This window comes from Coenobita brevimanus, chromosome 15, assembly GCF_032717465.1.
Source record: "Coenobita brevimanus isolate Jiangsu-jjx chromosome 15, ASM3271746v2, whole genome shotgun sequence".
In the NCBI taxonomy this organism is placed as follows: domain Eukaryota; kingdom Metazoa; phylum Arthropoda; class Malacostraca; order Decapoda; family Coenobitidae; genus Coenobita; species Coenobita brevimanus.
In genome coordinates, this window is record NC_136968.1 from 31,855,232 (window position 1) to 31,869,413 (window position 14,182).

The window sequence follows — 14,182 nt, forward strand, 5'->3', positions numbered from 1 at the left end:
CGTCCTCCATAGGGGGAGTCACAAGGGCAGTGGACGAAGGACGTACAGTGGCTGTTCCCTCCCTGATGCGGACGGTGGCCATCGTCACGGTTACATGTGCCCCTGAGACAGCAGCAGAAGGGCGTATGGTGGCCGTCCCTTCCTTCCCAGTGTGGACAGTGGCTGTCACCGCAGTCCTGCTTCCTGAGGAGGTAGCAGGCGAAGGGCGTACAGTGGCCATCCCTTCCTTCCCGGTGCTGATGGTGGCCGTCACTGCAGTTCTACCCTTCTCTGGGGCCACAGCAGGGAGACGTATGGTGGCCATTCTCCTCCCGGTGCGGACGGTGGCCGTCACCGCGGTCCTGCAGGGGGTAGCAGCAAAAGAGTGTATGGTGGCCGTCTCTTCCTTCCCGACGCGGACGGTGGCCGTCATCATGGTGCTGCCTGGGACTGTATTATTACAAGTCCCATCCCGATCCTGGCGAGGGCTGGCCCGGCTGTAGAGTAGTCTGCCAGGGGGGCGTTACTGCTCCTGGCTCTGTTGAGGGGAAGAGGGACGCAAGGTCATAGGGGATATAGGCCCGTCTTGATTGGGCCTTACCCGTGCCCTATGTGCCTCGCTGTGGTCTCCCCCTGGTACGGGTGTTTCAACACCCGGTCCGTGGCTCCTCCATGGGGTGGATATTGCGCTCCCCCCCTACCGGGGTCTCCCGTTGGAGTGGGTATTTCACTGTCTATGGAAAGATATCAGTCCATCTGACTGTCTATATCTGTTTATCTTTCTAATTATCGGCAGACTTCTATCTCTATTTATCTAGCTATCCCCAGACACCTTAATTCTCTTCAGTCTGATGACGTATTTATAATCTCCTTCTTTCTATGTCCAGGCGAATTTTAATTTGTTTTGGAAAGACTTTAAATTTGAGCTTTGTACTGTATCTTCATTTCACGAGGTCGAGTGAAAGGTTAATTCCAGGAGTGGCCACAAACGAATCGCAGTTATCCTGTCCTTCGCCATCAAGTTGCCTTTTCTCCGACTCACACCATGCTTGCTAACTTCCTCCATAATTGCCCATTCCTCCATCTCATCATTGGTGTACCTTTCCCCCTCTCCCTTATGCGTAGGCCTACACGCTCTCATAGTCAGCATTTCATTCTCCACTCTCTCCTCATAATTCTGACACATTCCTGCACATCCACAGCAGCTCAGTGATGCTGCATAGCTTCCTTATTAGTCTGCCTGTCTGTCTCTCCACGTAGGCTTATTCCATATGCTCATCTCAAATAACTCACTTCCACTGTTGTTACCCTTGACTTGTTTCAGTGCAACAAAGTTGCATTGTTACATATTGCCTACTATAGGGTTGGACCTTGGCAAAAGCTGATTTCTGACCATACATTCGATAGGCTTTATTTTATTTATTTATTTGTTATTTTGTTATTGTCGTATACAGGGTACCTTAGCAAAAACTGATTTCTGAATATGCATTCGATGGGCTTTATTTATATATATATATTTTTTTTCCGCCAGATAAATGGGGTACTGTTCTCGTTCAGATTTCTCATTCAGACTAAGAGAAATAAGAACTTCGTGCACAGCAAACCATCATTATATTTGAAGATCAGTGTACCCCAACCCTGTGACCTGTGGCAGTACCTATTTATTTATCTATTGCCAGACGCCTCAATACCGTAAGGGGTGGCCACAAACAAATCGCCTCCATGTCGCCCGGTCCTCCGCCATTTGACTGCCCTGTTCCCAGCTCACACACACCCTTTCTCATATACCTCTCCACTCCATCTCTCCATCTCATCCTTGGCCTCCCCCTCCCTCTCCCCCCTTCCACCTCACTCACATGCACTCTCCTCGTTAGTCTTTCCCTCTCCATCCTCTCCATGTGGCCAAACCACATCAATGTATTTCTCCTAATGCTTTCTATTACATCCACACAATAATGCTCCTTCACTTCCTCATTTGTCAGTCTGTCTCTCAATGTAACTCCACATGCTCCTCTCAAATAACTCATTTTCACTGGTCTCACACTTGACTTAATTATGTCCTTCCAACAAGGTCCAAGCCTCACTTCCATACGTTACAGTTGGTATCACAATACTGTCATGCAGCGACTTTTTTTACTTATATTCTCACTTCCCTGTTTCTTATCACTGCTTTCAATGAACCAGCAACCTTTCTTCTTTGTTGTACCCTTTCAAATACTTCACCCTCCAAAATTTCCGTCCTTACTCTTCGCGCTAGCCAAGTACAGTACTTAAATGCTCTTATATTTCCCATTTCCTCATAATCCAACATCACTGTACATCCAGTGACTTCATTTCTCTTGAAGGCAATAACTTTACTCTTCCGTACATTTACCTTTAAATTCCGTTTCTTACACACTCTTCCAGACTCATTCACCAAGCCTTGCAGTTCCCCTTCGTCTTCACTTAACAACACAGTATCATCTTGCAAACAACAGCACAGAGGGTTTCCAAACGTTGCCCTCTCTCATTAAAGCCACTCCAACATCCACTGCCCTACCTTGTATCTCATTTATAACCCCATCTATATACAGACTGAACAACCATGGAGACATGGCACATCCATGTTTCAGTCCAACCTTCAAATAGAAAAATTCACTCAATTCACTATTCACACGCACATGCAGCCTTAGCACCCTCATACATACTCTTCACGGTATTCAACAACTTTCCATTTACTCCATATATTCTTAATATTTTCCACATTCCTTGACTATCCACCCTGTCATATGCTTCCTCCAAATCCATGAAGGCCGCATACAACTTCTTTTCCTTCTCTAGAAACTTTTCCACTAAAGATCTAAGAATGAATATCTGACCTACACAACCTCTTCCCATCCTAAAACCTCCCTGTTCTTCTCTAACTATTTATTCTATTATTTCCCTAACTCTGTCAATAAGTATCCTACCATACACTTTTCCTATTACACTATGAAGACAAAAGCCGCCATGATTACCACACACTTCTTTTTCCCCTTTTCCTTCGTACAGGGGAATAATTATACCTGACTTCCAATCTTCCGGGACTCTACCCTCCTCCCAGGCCAATCTGCACATCTTCCATATCCATTCTACTACTATCTCTCCCCCATGCTCCAGCATTTCACCACAAACTCCATCAATTCCTGGGGCTTTCCCTATTTTGACTTTCTTCATTGCTTCCACTACTTCCATCCTGCTGATTTCTTCCTCTCTTCTCACCTACCTCCTTCCCCAGCCACTCTTCCTCGCATCACTTTCATTCTCAATGTTTAACAGTTCTTGATAGTGTTCTCTCCATCTACTCACTTCTTCTCCCTTCTCCATTAGTAATCTACAATTTTTATCTTTCACCCACCGACAAACTTCTTTAGCACTGTGTCTTACTCTCCTTACCACGTTCCAGAACATTTTCTTAAATTTCCTCCACTTTACACTCAGTTTCCTTCCAAATTCCTCATCCACTCTCTTCTTACTCTCTCTTACTAATCTTTTCACCTCTCTCTTCCTCTCTACTTATACCTCTCTCTTCCGTCTCTCAACTTCCTCCACACCCAAGCTTCCCATCCACTCACTATGTGCTTTCTTATTTTGCGTCACAGTTTGTCTCACCTCTTCATTCCACCATGCTGTTCCTCTTCACCCCACACACCACCTCACATGCTGGACAGATCTTTTCGGTGAATATCCTCTTCACACTCTCCACCGCCCCCATGTGCCGCAAATCATATTTACCCAATCGCTCCTCTATTTCTCTATTATATTCTGCCTTTTTTCCATCCTCTTGCAACATTTCTACCCTCCTTGTATGGACTACTTCTTCCTGTCCTTCCCTCCTTCTATTCCTCCATTGCATTTGAACTTTGACTTTCGCCACTGCCACATGGTGATCAGAAAGTCCACTCACCCAAACTCTGTATGCTCTTGCTTCCATAACATGTCTTCTCATTCTGTCTTCCACACAAACACTATCAAGCATTGCCTTCCATTCATTCAGTTCACCACTCACCCTTCTCATCACGCACCACATACACCTGTGGATCATTTTGTGTCTAAAGAGGGTATTGGCTATCGCCAACTCCCTCCCTGCAAAAATGTGCACTAGAGCACTGCCATTCTCATCCACTTCTGCAGGCACACCCCACTCACCAACTACTCCATCCAACTTCACATTCCCTACATTTCCATTCATAAAATCAATTAAAATTCCTCTCATTCCTTTCAAACTTTTCCATACACACTTCCACATTTGCCCAGAACTCTTGTTTTACTCTCCTTGCACGATCTTGTGTTGGCGCATACACACACACACACACACACACACACACACACACACACACACACACACACACACACACACACACACACACACACACACACACACACACACACACAATCGCTCACATTTGTAGTCTTACTTTCAATCTAACCCACACAATCCTTGAGCCAACTGATCCATACTCTCTTATATTCTACTTCCATCTCTTGTTGACAACAATACATACTCCTTCTTTTGCCCTCGCATTCTCACCCACTGCCACGCACATACCCCATCCGGACTCCCATTCTCTCACACTCTCACCTCTCCATTTACACCCAGGTATTCCACATATGTCCACTTTTGCACCCTCAAGCACCTGGGCAATCTCTCTCTCTTTCACCCCATCATTCCACCCCATACATACCATGTCGCAATCAGTACCATGTCCTTTGTTCGGTCATTAGTCGTCACCTGTTGCTCAGTCCTGGTTCGAGGCCTCTTTTTTGTACTTTTAGTTAGTTGTTTTCCGGGGAGGAGCACTAACCCTCCGCCAACCCACTTACTGTCACGTAGGGAACACGTGTAGGTTGGTTATAATTTTTTTTTTTTATGCAGAGAAGAAACTAAATGCCAGGAGCCTGCAAATTGTTCCCTCCAAGAAAAACCAAAAAACGAGATAACAGAAATCCAAATTCAAGATCCATTCATTTCGAGATACCTGGACTCACTGCGTTTGAAAGACTGGAGATCATAGGCAGTAGGATATACAGACAAAGGGAGACCGTTCCAGAGTTGACCTGTTGCATACATGAAGGACTGAGAGTAACGGTTCACTCTTGCATTTGAGAGTTAGGCAGAAAAGGAATGAGAATTTGTTGCTAGACGGGTGCTACGTGCCCGCCGTAGTGGTGGAGGGATGCAAGCAGACAGTTCAGAGGAGCAGTGACCATTAGTGATAGAAAAGAGATAAAGATGCAACAATGCGGCGATGAGACAAAGGTTGAAGGGAGCCAGTAAGAGGAGAGTTAATGAAATCGAAGAGCCTTTGACTCCACCTTGTTGAGAAGAGCTGTATGTGGGGAGCCTTCCCATATACGAGAGTTGTACTCTACACAGGAACGAATAAAAACCCGTGTGTAGAGTCAACAACTGTTCAGGGGTAATGATAGCAAGGAGTCGGCTTAGCACACCCAATCTCTTGGAAACTGATTTTACAAGAGAGGTAATATGTTCTTTCCAAGATAAATTCCGAGAGAATGAAATCCCAAGTATGTTTAAAGATGATGCAGGACTGAGCTGGATATTGTTAAAAATTAGAGGGTACTCCCGAGGAAGATTTTGTCGGGTTGATATGTGTAAGAAATGAGTTTTTGATGCATTAAAAACAAGATTTGTTTACTCCAGTCAGAGATATGAGCCATGTCAGATATTTGGTGTGCCATAGCCTCATCCCTTGATTGTTGGAGTAACTGCTGAGATGGACGCTGCAGGAAGCAAATGGAAAGGTGAAGGGTGGAGTCATCAGCGTATGAGTGGATATGGTTAGATGTACAGCTTAGAAGGTCATTAATGAATGTAAGGAAGAGAGTTGGTGATAGGACAGAGCCCTGTAGAACACCACTGTTGATAGATCTAGGAGAAGAACGGTGGCCGTCTACAAGAGGTAGCTATACTCGTAGAACGACCAGAAAGGAAGCTATAGATGAAGGCACAGATAGAAGGGTAGACACCGTAAGTGGGCAGTCTGAAAATTAAATATTTATGCCAGACTCGATTGAAAGCCTTTGAGATGTCAACTACAATGGCAAAGCTTTCGCCAAAGTCCCGAAAGGAGGATGACTAGGAGTCTGAAAGGTAGGTGAGAAGATTGCCAGTGGGACGTCCCTGGCGGAACCTATACGATCAGAAAGAATTGTGATAGGAAAGATGCTCTAAGATTTTTTTTTTTTTTTTTTTTTTTTTGTTAACGATAGACTCGAAAACTTTTGAAACACAGGCTGTAAAAGTAATTGAGCGATAGTTAGAGGGATGGGAATGGTCACCCTTCTTTGGGACAGGCTGAATGAGAGCAAACTTCCAGCAAGAAGGAAAGATGCAAGTTGACAGACTAAGGAGAAAGAGTTTACCTAGGCAGGGTGAAAGCACAGAAGTACAGCTCTTGAGGCCAACAGGAGGGACTCCATCAGGCCCATATGCCTAGTTAGTTTTGAGGCCAGTGATGGCAGAAAATGCATCAACTGAAGAAATTTTAATATCAGCCATGAGGAAGTCAGAGAGGGAAAGTGATGGAGGAACAGCACCGGAATCGTCTAAGGTGGAATTGGAGGAGAAAGTCTGAGCGAAGAGTTCTGCTTTATCAGTAGAATAAATAGCTACAGAGCCATCAGAGTGAAAAAAAGGAGGGAAGGATGATGAGGTAAAGTTGTTAGAAAGGTTTCTAGTAAGATGCCAGAAGAAGCGGGAAGAATTCGAGATGGAGAGTTGAGAGCATTTAGTACGGATGAAATTATTTTTAGCAGACCGAAGAACAGACTCCGTGCAGAAATATATAAAGGCAAAGAAACCATTTACAACGCTGGGTGGTAACCATATAACCAACCCATACGTGCTCCCTGCGTGTCAACAAGTGGGTTGGTGGAGGGTTAGTGCCCCTCCCCGTCAAACCAATAACTCAAAGTCAAATGGCCACCCCGTATAGAATTATGGCGTCTGGCAATAGACAGACTGATAGATAGATTCAAGAGTAAGTTGGCTCCAGTACCTTCTATAGGCCTCTCCTTGTTGTGGAGAGCATTAGAATACGTAATCTTTGCATTAGTCAGTGGATATGAGAAAGGAATATATGCATCCATGCCGGAGAGAATAACCTCCGTAAAGCACAAGGCACACTCAGAGGACTCTCGGCCATGGAAGCAATAATCATTCCAGGGAAAATCAAAGAAGTACTGCCTGAGGGCCTCCCAGTCAGCAGCTCCAAAGTGCCACAACCAACGTTTCTTTGGAGGGTCCACAGGTCTTACTGGAGCAATAGGACAGGCTAGGGTGATAAGGTTGTTGTTGGAGGAGCCCAACGGAGAGAAAAGATTAACAGTGTAAGCAGAAGGAAGAGGTCAAGTATGTTGGAGCTCTCTCCAAGGCGGTCAGGGATACGGGTAGGATGCTGTACAAGCTGCTCTAGGTCATTAAGGATAGAAAAGATGTAGGTTTGTTCACCAGGTGGATCAATGAAAGGAGAGGAGTGCCAAAGGTGGTGGTGAACATTGAAATCTCCCTAAATGAAGATTTCAGAGAAAGGAGAAACGGATAGGATGTGATCCATCTTAGAAGTAAGATAGTCGAAGAGTTTTTCATAGTAAGCACAGAAATATTTAGTCAGAGAATGACAGGAGAGCCGAAGCCAAAGGATAGAGAATACAGAAGATTCAAGTTCAGGAACACGAGAGCAAGATAAGTCGTTGCGTACATACACACAACAACCACCTTTGGCTTTGAAATGAGTAAAGAGAATGTAGGAGGATACAGAAGAGGTTTTGCCATCAGTCGCCTCAGACAGCTGAGTCTCAGATGGGAAGAGAAGGTGAGGTTTAGAGGAGGAGCGTTGTAAATGATTTCCTGGTTTACAGGAAATAATTTGGCTTGCTACTCAATGAGGAGCTACCCTAAAGCAGAGTACCTCTACACTAAATATGTGGATAATGGGCGTCCCCCACCTACCACAAAGCAGTACCTACTTTAACCCAAATCAGTGTGCGCTTTTCTCTCTGACGGATCAGATTTTCGTCATTCTACAGCTTATTTCTTGTAGCAAAATGGCGGGAAAAGACTATCCTTTCCATGACACCTCTTTGTGACTAGCACCATGTTCTAGTGTTAATCTATTGCCACAACTCAGAACTCAGGATGAAGATGCCAATTACAGGCCAAGTTAATGGGAGCATAGTGTGATTAAAGACTTTATATATATATATATATATATATATATATATATATATATATATATATATATATGTAGTGTGTGACTCGACGAAATGCTGTGACCAATCACTCTGAGTCAGGAGCAGTCATTAACACTGTGGTCTACTTAAACCAATGAATCAGTCAATCATTGTGTTTTCTTCCAGTTGCCGTACTGAGGAAGCAACACAAACTTTTGAGTGTTGCCAGATAACCACATCATCAAGAGAAAGAAGTAGAGGCTGGCAAGATGATGTTAGCTGCGTTTGTGAGAAAGCCAATGACTACATTTTTATCGTTCCACACTGCGATCAACTTGCTTGTTGTATACATTATCACTTGACATAATAGATTCTGAGGTTTGATTGCAAGAGTAATTGTATTCCACGCTGAGATTGTAAAAACCTATAATAATTATATTGTGAAGATGCGCCTGCTTTACATACCCATAAGGTACAATAGTTACTTGGCCACTGATTTTTTATAGCTATCACCTCTCAGATTACAGTCTTGACATGTGCCAAGTGATCAAGGAAGTGCTAGGAACTGCTATCCTTGCTGAAAAGGTTGTAGGGAACATTGCTGTACGTGGAGTACACTTCTTCAAGAATATTTAAGACATTTCAGACAATTGAATGTAGGGAGTGAAGGAGATTAAGGAAAATAATACCGATGGAATGGCTATATCATAAACACTAGCTACACTGTTAATCGCGTGACTTGGCTTCCAAAGCACACGGCCATATTAGATAGGACTATACAGTAATTTTATAATGTAGGTATTTTGCTATTCTATAAAAGTGTCGTTTTTTTTTTTTTTTAATTCTCACATTTTTCTGCTAGCCATGTTTGACCTTGACACTACGTTATATCAAAATACTGTTTTTGCGCGTAGAAATCATACGTACAGTAATGCCTATTATAGGGAAATATTTTTTGCGACACCTCTCAAAAACCAGTATATTCTTAACAATTAACTGTGTGCTGTCCATGGCCTTTCTACGTGAGCCCAAGGCTGTAAGTCACCTTTTCCGGGCACATCAATAGTACCCGCTTGCCCTCAAATTGAGCAGCTGAGTAGAAATCCAGAAAGTTGGGGCAGAATCTCTGATCAGCAGCCATGTCCCTTAAGGTCTTACTGCGACCGCTGGCACTGCACTGTAAGTCTAACCGAAACAAACCAGTGAGCATTGGCCCATATCTGAAGTAGTCTTGGAAAACAAAGAGGAAGGTTTTAAAATTACATAGGTTCATGGACTGGCAGGACCTAAAAGCCATGATACAGAACTTAGTAGAACTTTCCGAGAGCCATTTCATTTGCACATTCATTCTCTTGGTTGCATCCCTCATCTACAGGTCTACTAAATATTCCGATTTCCATGTGACAGTCAGGTGAAAACTAAACTACAATTCTCCAGGGGATCGAAGGAAGTCCGCGGGGATTAAGAACTTGTGATGGTTTTGGTGTGATGAGCATATAATTACAAAGAGATACAGCACACTTTATGGCATTAGGCAAAAGTAGAAAGAACTAGAAATATGTATGTACGAGCTCTTCGTGTATCATGAAATGCCCCTGAAGTGGCCTAAAATATGTTACTACTACACATCAAAGTAAACAACAATACACTGATTGCCAATTCAAGGCTGACAAGTTATGAGCACTTAGTTTACATGAGTACTTGTGGCAGACTAAAGTAAGCCTGCGTTTATCTGTTCATATGATCAACGCTACAGTGTACAGGGAGTGCCTTAGTTAATTGTAATTGAAATAACAATATCCTCTTCATTAAAAAAGCCTGCAAGCCTAGATAAAACATTTTAAAATATTTTCAAGGAAACCAGGAATGATTTTAACAGACTGCAGGCCCGTAGCTGGGGGAGGGGGTCAAGATGGTCGGACGATCCCCCCCCACTCCCTCCCAGCTGCCTAAAGGCCACTTTCTCAGGTCTGTTATGTAATATCATTGCAAAAAGAATCACTCTCCGTTGTTCAGAAGCTTTGTGCTTCTTTTCTACGTCGTTTATGCATACACCTAGACCTCTGGCCATAGTAAGCATGCAGCAGACCTTTGACCAGCCGGCTGCCATGTAATCCTCAGCAGAAAACGACTTTTTCCCCCTCCCCCTTCGAAAGTCTGGTTACGGGCTGGGCTGTCATAAGCGTACTGTTGTGTCTGCAAGGGCAGCTACAATCCACGTAATCTTCATCTCTCTCTCTCTCTCTCTCTCTCTCTCTCTCTCTCTCTCTCTCTCTCTCTCTCTCTCTCTCTCCTTAAATAAGACACGCATGCCCCTTGTCTTTGCTGTCTGCTGCCCTCATCTGATGACATGTAGCTGCCGTGCATTCCACAGTCATTCTGTTGTCTGTGCTAATCTAAGCCCAAAGCAATATGGCGGACTCACTTGCCGAGGCGAGCCACGTGATTAGCATTCTCTAGTGTTTATTTCTGTGGGCTATATACCCTCACATCAATCAGTGAGGTGCAAATTCGTGCATGCATCGTTTGGTTGGTGAGGTGGAGCCAGAAATTTCGGGGGCTCGAATAATCAGTGGATAAATAGGCCTATTTTTACTGGGCACTATGTTGATTTTTCTCCTACCTTTCTACTTTCCTGTTCCTAGAAAATCCATGTAAGTGGAAAAGAGGGTTGGAATAATGATTCTCACCACTTACAGTAGAAAAGCTAAGAAACTTTTTACAGACACCTGTAATTTGTAGGGAAAAATAATAATACAGCATGAGAGCATATATAGATAGATAGATAATAGATAGATAGATAGACCGAAGCCAAAGACACGCAGTTACCAAAGTACACACTTTTCGCTAGATTCAGAAATTGAGTTTAACGAGAAATTATTTATGTCCAGCAGTAAGTACGGAGGCATTCTGGATATCATCAGATATTAGAAGGTTTCTTCTGAATATATTAGTATCCTGATGATTCCTCGAGTTTTCTGTATTCAGCTACATTTTAGAGATTCGGGGAGAGGAGACTAAATTTAGCGGCAAATGTATATTTTTTTTTTAAAGTTTTAGCTACATATATATGGGTACTTAAGTAAATCTTTTATCGATTTTTCTTGATTTATGAGATACTTTAGCGACTTTTGAGAGTACGTTTAGCGGTCTTGATACCATTGTGCCATGAACGGAAAAAATTGTACCCTCATCTAGAAAAAAAGGCAAAAAAAATATTGGAGAAATAACACTGCTTTGACCCGATTTGGACCCTCTTCAAGTGTCCAAAATATTAGCGTTATTAGTGAAGCAGTATTTGGCAACACTGGTCACAATAACAATAAAGGCGGCGTCTGAAGGACGTGGGATAATCAACATTATTTTTATCATTTTACTTTACTTGTCATTATTTCTGGCTGGCAGCATAACAATAGGTAAGTATCGGTATCCCAGTTTATACTCATTTGAAACTGTGGTGTCGTCAGTTAAGAAAAAAACGGACATGCAGTGCAGGTAAAAATTCCATTGGGCCCCGATATTTGCACTAATGCCTATTTATCATTGGCAGTTGTTGTTGTTGTTGTTTTTTTTCAAGTGTTATTAGTAACAGGAGGTTAATTGATGATGATGATCCAGCACACTCCGCTGTCTCATTAAAAAGGTGACCATTTGTTGGTGTGGGAATGGGAAGTGTCCTTACTGTAGTCTGGTTGTTTTCACCTGACAGAACCAGGCAGCTCCCACAGCTTGAATAGCCAGCTGGTACTAACAGTTGATGAGCCAGAGCCATGAAGGAGGGATGAGTCTCCATAGGTAATTAACTCACTAGGCAGATCAACCATCTTGTTTGACTACACTTTGCCATCAACTGAGGCAAAAGAAATTGGCTGAAACCTGAACTTATGTATTGGATTTGCTGAATGGATTTATTTAAGATTATTGATAAATGTTATATTTTCTAAATACCTGGTTTTGAGGGTATGTATGTATACAGTATATAATCATGTATCAGGAATGACAGAACTTTAATTGTACCAGGTATTCATTCAGTAAATTCCTTCATCATCATCCTGAGCTCTTTTCTCACTTCAAGATGAAACATTGTAGAGCCTTAAAAGCAACATATTATGCAAGCCCCAGGAATCCTTACTCTACTGCATATGCCTAACCATCTACAACATATACTGGTATATATATATATATATATATATATATATATATATATATTTATTTATTTTATGTGTGCAGTGTGTCAGGGAGAGCAGGTGGAGATTGTCAGGCTTGAAAGAATTGAACTTGCTGGTGAGTCTCTGGAGTGTGTGGAAGAGTTTTCTTTAATTGGGAGACATGTTATGTGCTGGAGGTGGGGCAGGAGCAGCTCTTTGGCTAGGGTGAGGAGTGGTTGGAAGAAGTTCAGGGAGCTGTTGCCTCTCCTGACATTGAGAGGGCTCTTCCTATGTGCTAAGGGATCTTTGTATGCAGCATGTGTTAGGAGTGTAATGCTGTATGATAGTGAGACCTGGGCAGTAAAAGAAGAGGATATTCGCAGGCTCAAATGTACAGAAATGACAGTGATTAGGTGGATCTGCAGTGCATCCCTGAGTGCAAGGCCTGGGAGAGCTAGGTTTAGGATGGAGGAGTTAAGAGATAGGATGGGACTGGAGTGTATTGGTTTTGTGGTGAGGAGAGGTAGATTGAAATGGTTTCGGCACATGGAGAGGATGGGGGATGATAACTGAGTGCAGAAAGTGAGATGCTTTAGTATTAGGGGTGGGGTTGCAAGAGGTAGACCAAATAAGACCTGGGATGAGGTCTTTAAGTGTGACCTCAGGGTTAAGGGACTGAACAGGGAGGCTGCCAGAGATCGAGCAGCGTGGAGAGCCACCATTATGTGACCAAGGCCAACGCATGCTAGCGTCCTGGAGCCTTCAAAACTGAAACGAACGATTTATAGACAGATAACTAGATTAAACATGCATTGCCTACCAGCTATATCATACCACATGTAATCTGTCCAGTAATGATCAAATGAAAAAAGTGGGTGCCAGACCTCTGTCATGTACATCCATCCATCCATCCATCATCCAATCTTATGTCGCCCCATGAGGAGTGTAGGAACCTGGGGCTAGGCAAGTAGGTCCTGATGTTTAAGATGAGAGTGACCGGCCTCACATGTCCTTGAGTGACATGGCATTGCATGAGCAATAAACCCCAACCATCTCTTGGATATAAACCTACGCATGCTCAGTCTGATTGGAGCACCTTAACCTACCCCGTCCCAACCGATTTTCCACCACTGACTCCCCCCAATCCCGACCAATTTTGGAAAAAAGATTTTTTGGCTCAAACCTCCGCTTTTGGTGAGAAACATCAAAAATTAAGAGGAAAAATTGCTCACCTGAGGTTTAAAATACTGGGTTCAGGTAGCAGTATCCCTTTAAAATACTGGGTACAGGTAGAAGTACCCCTTACCTTGCTGGGTTTTCTGTAAGGCTGGCTCCAAAGAAAACAAGTTCTATGGGAGGGTAACTATTCCACATCACTCATAAACGATATTTATTTATTTGGTACGAATTTATATGTAGTACGAGAGTATATTAGTTTTCGCACAGTAATATAGGCAATATAAGCATTGTTTCACTCACCAAACACATCAGCATACCTGACTTTTTTTGGCAACATTACCTGATCATCGTTTCTGACTGTTTCTTCCTCTAATGCCACGTAAACTTTGTCCTCCACATTGTCATCGATTGGGGAATCACTCTGGCCTTGAATTTCGTACCGTGGCACGACATGTCTTTACTGGCCAGGTCACTGGTAACAGGTGAATTGCCGAGACAATGGCGTGTGGGGGGGGGGAAGTCATGCGGGGTAAGGCATTGACCCTGCCTGGCATCTTGTAGAGGAAGGTGTCCTGTGCATATGTACCAAAAATCACACACGGAATTTGAAAATTATACAAATTGGGGACCTTGCAATTGCTACGCTTTTATATACATCAACA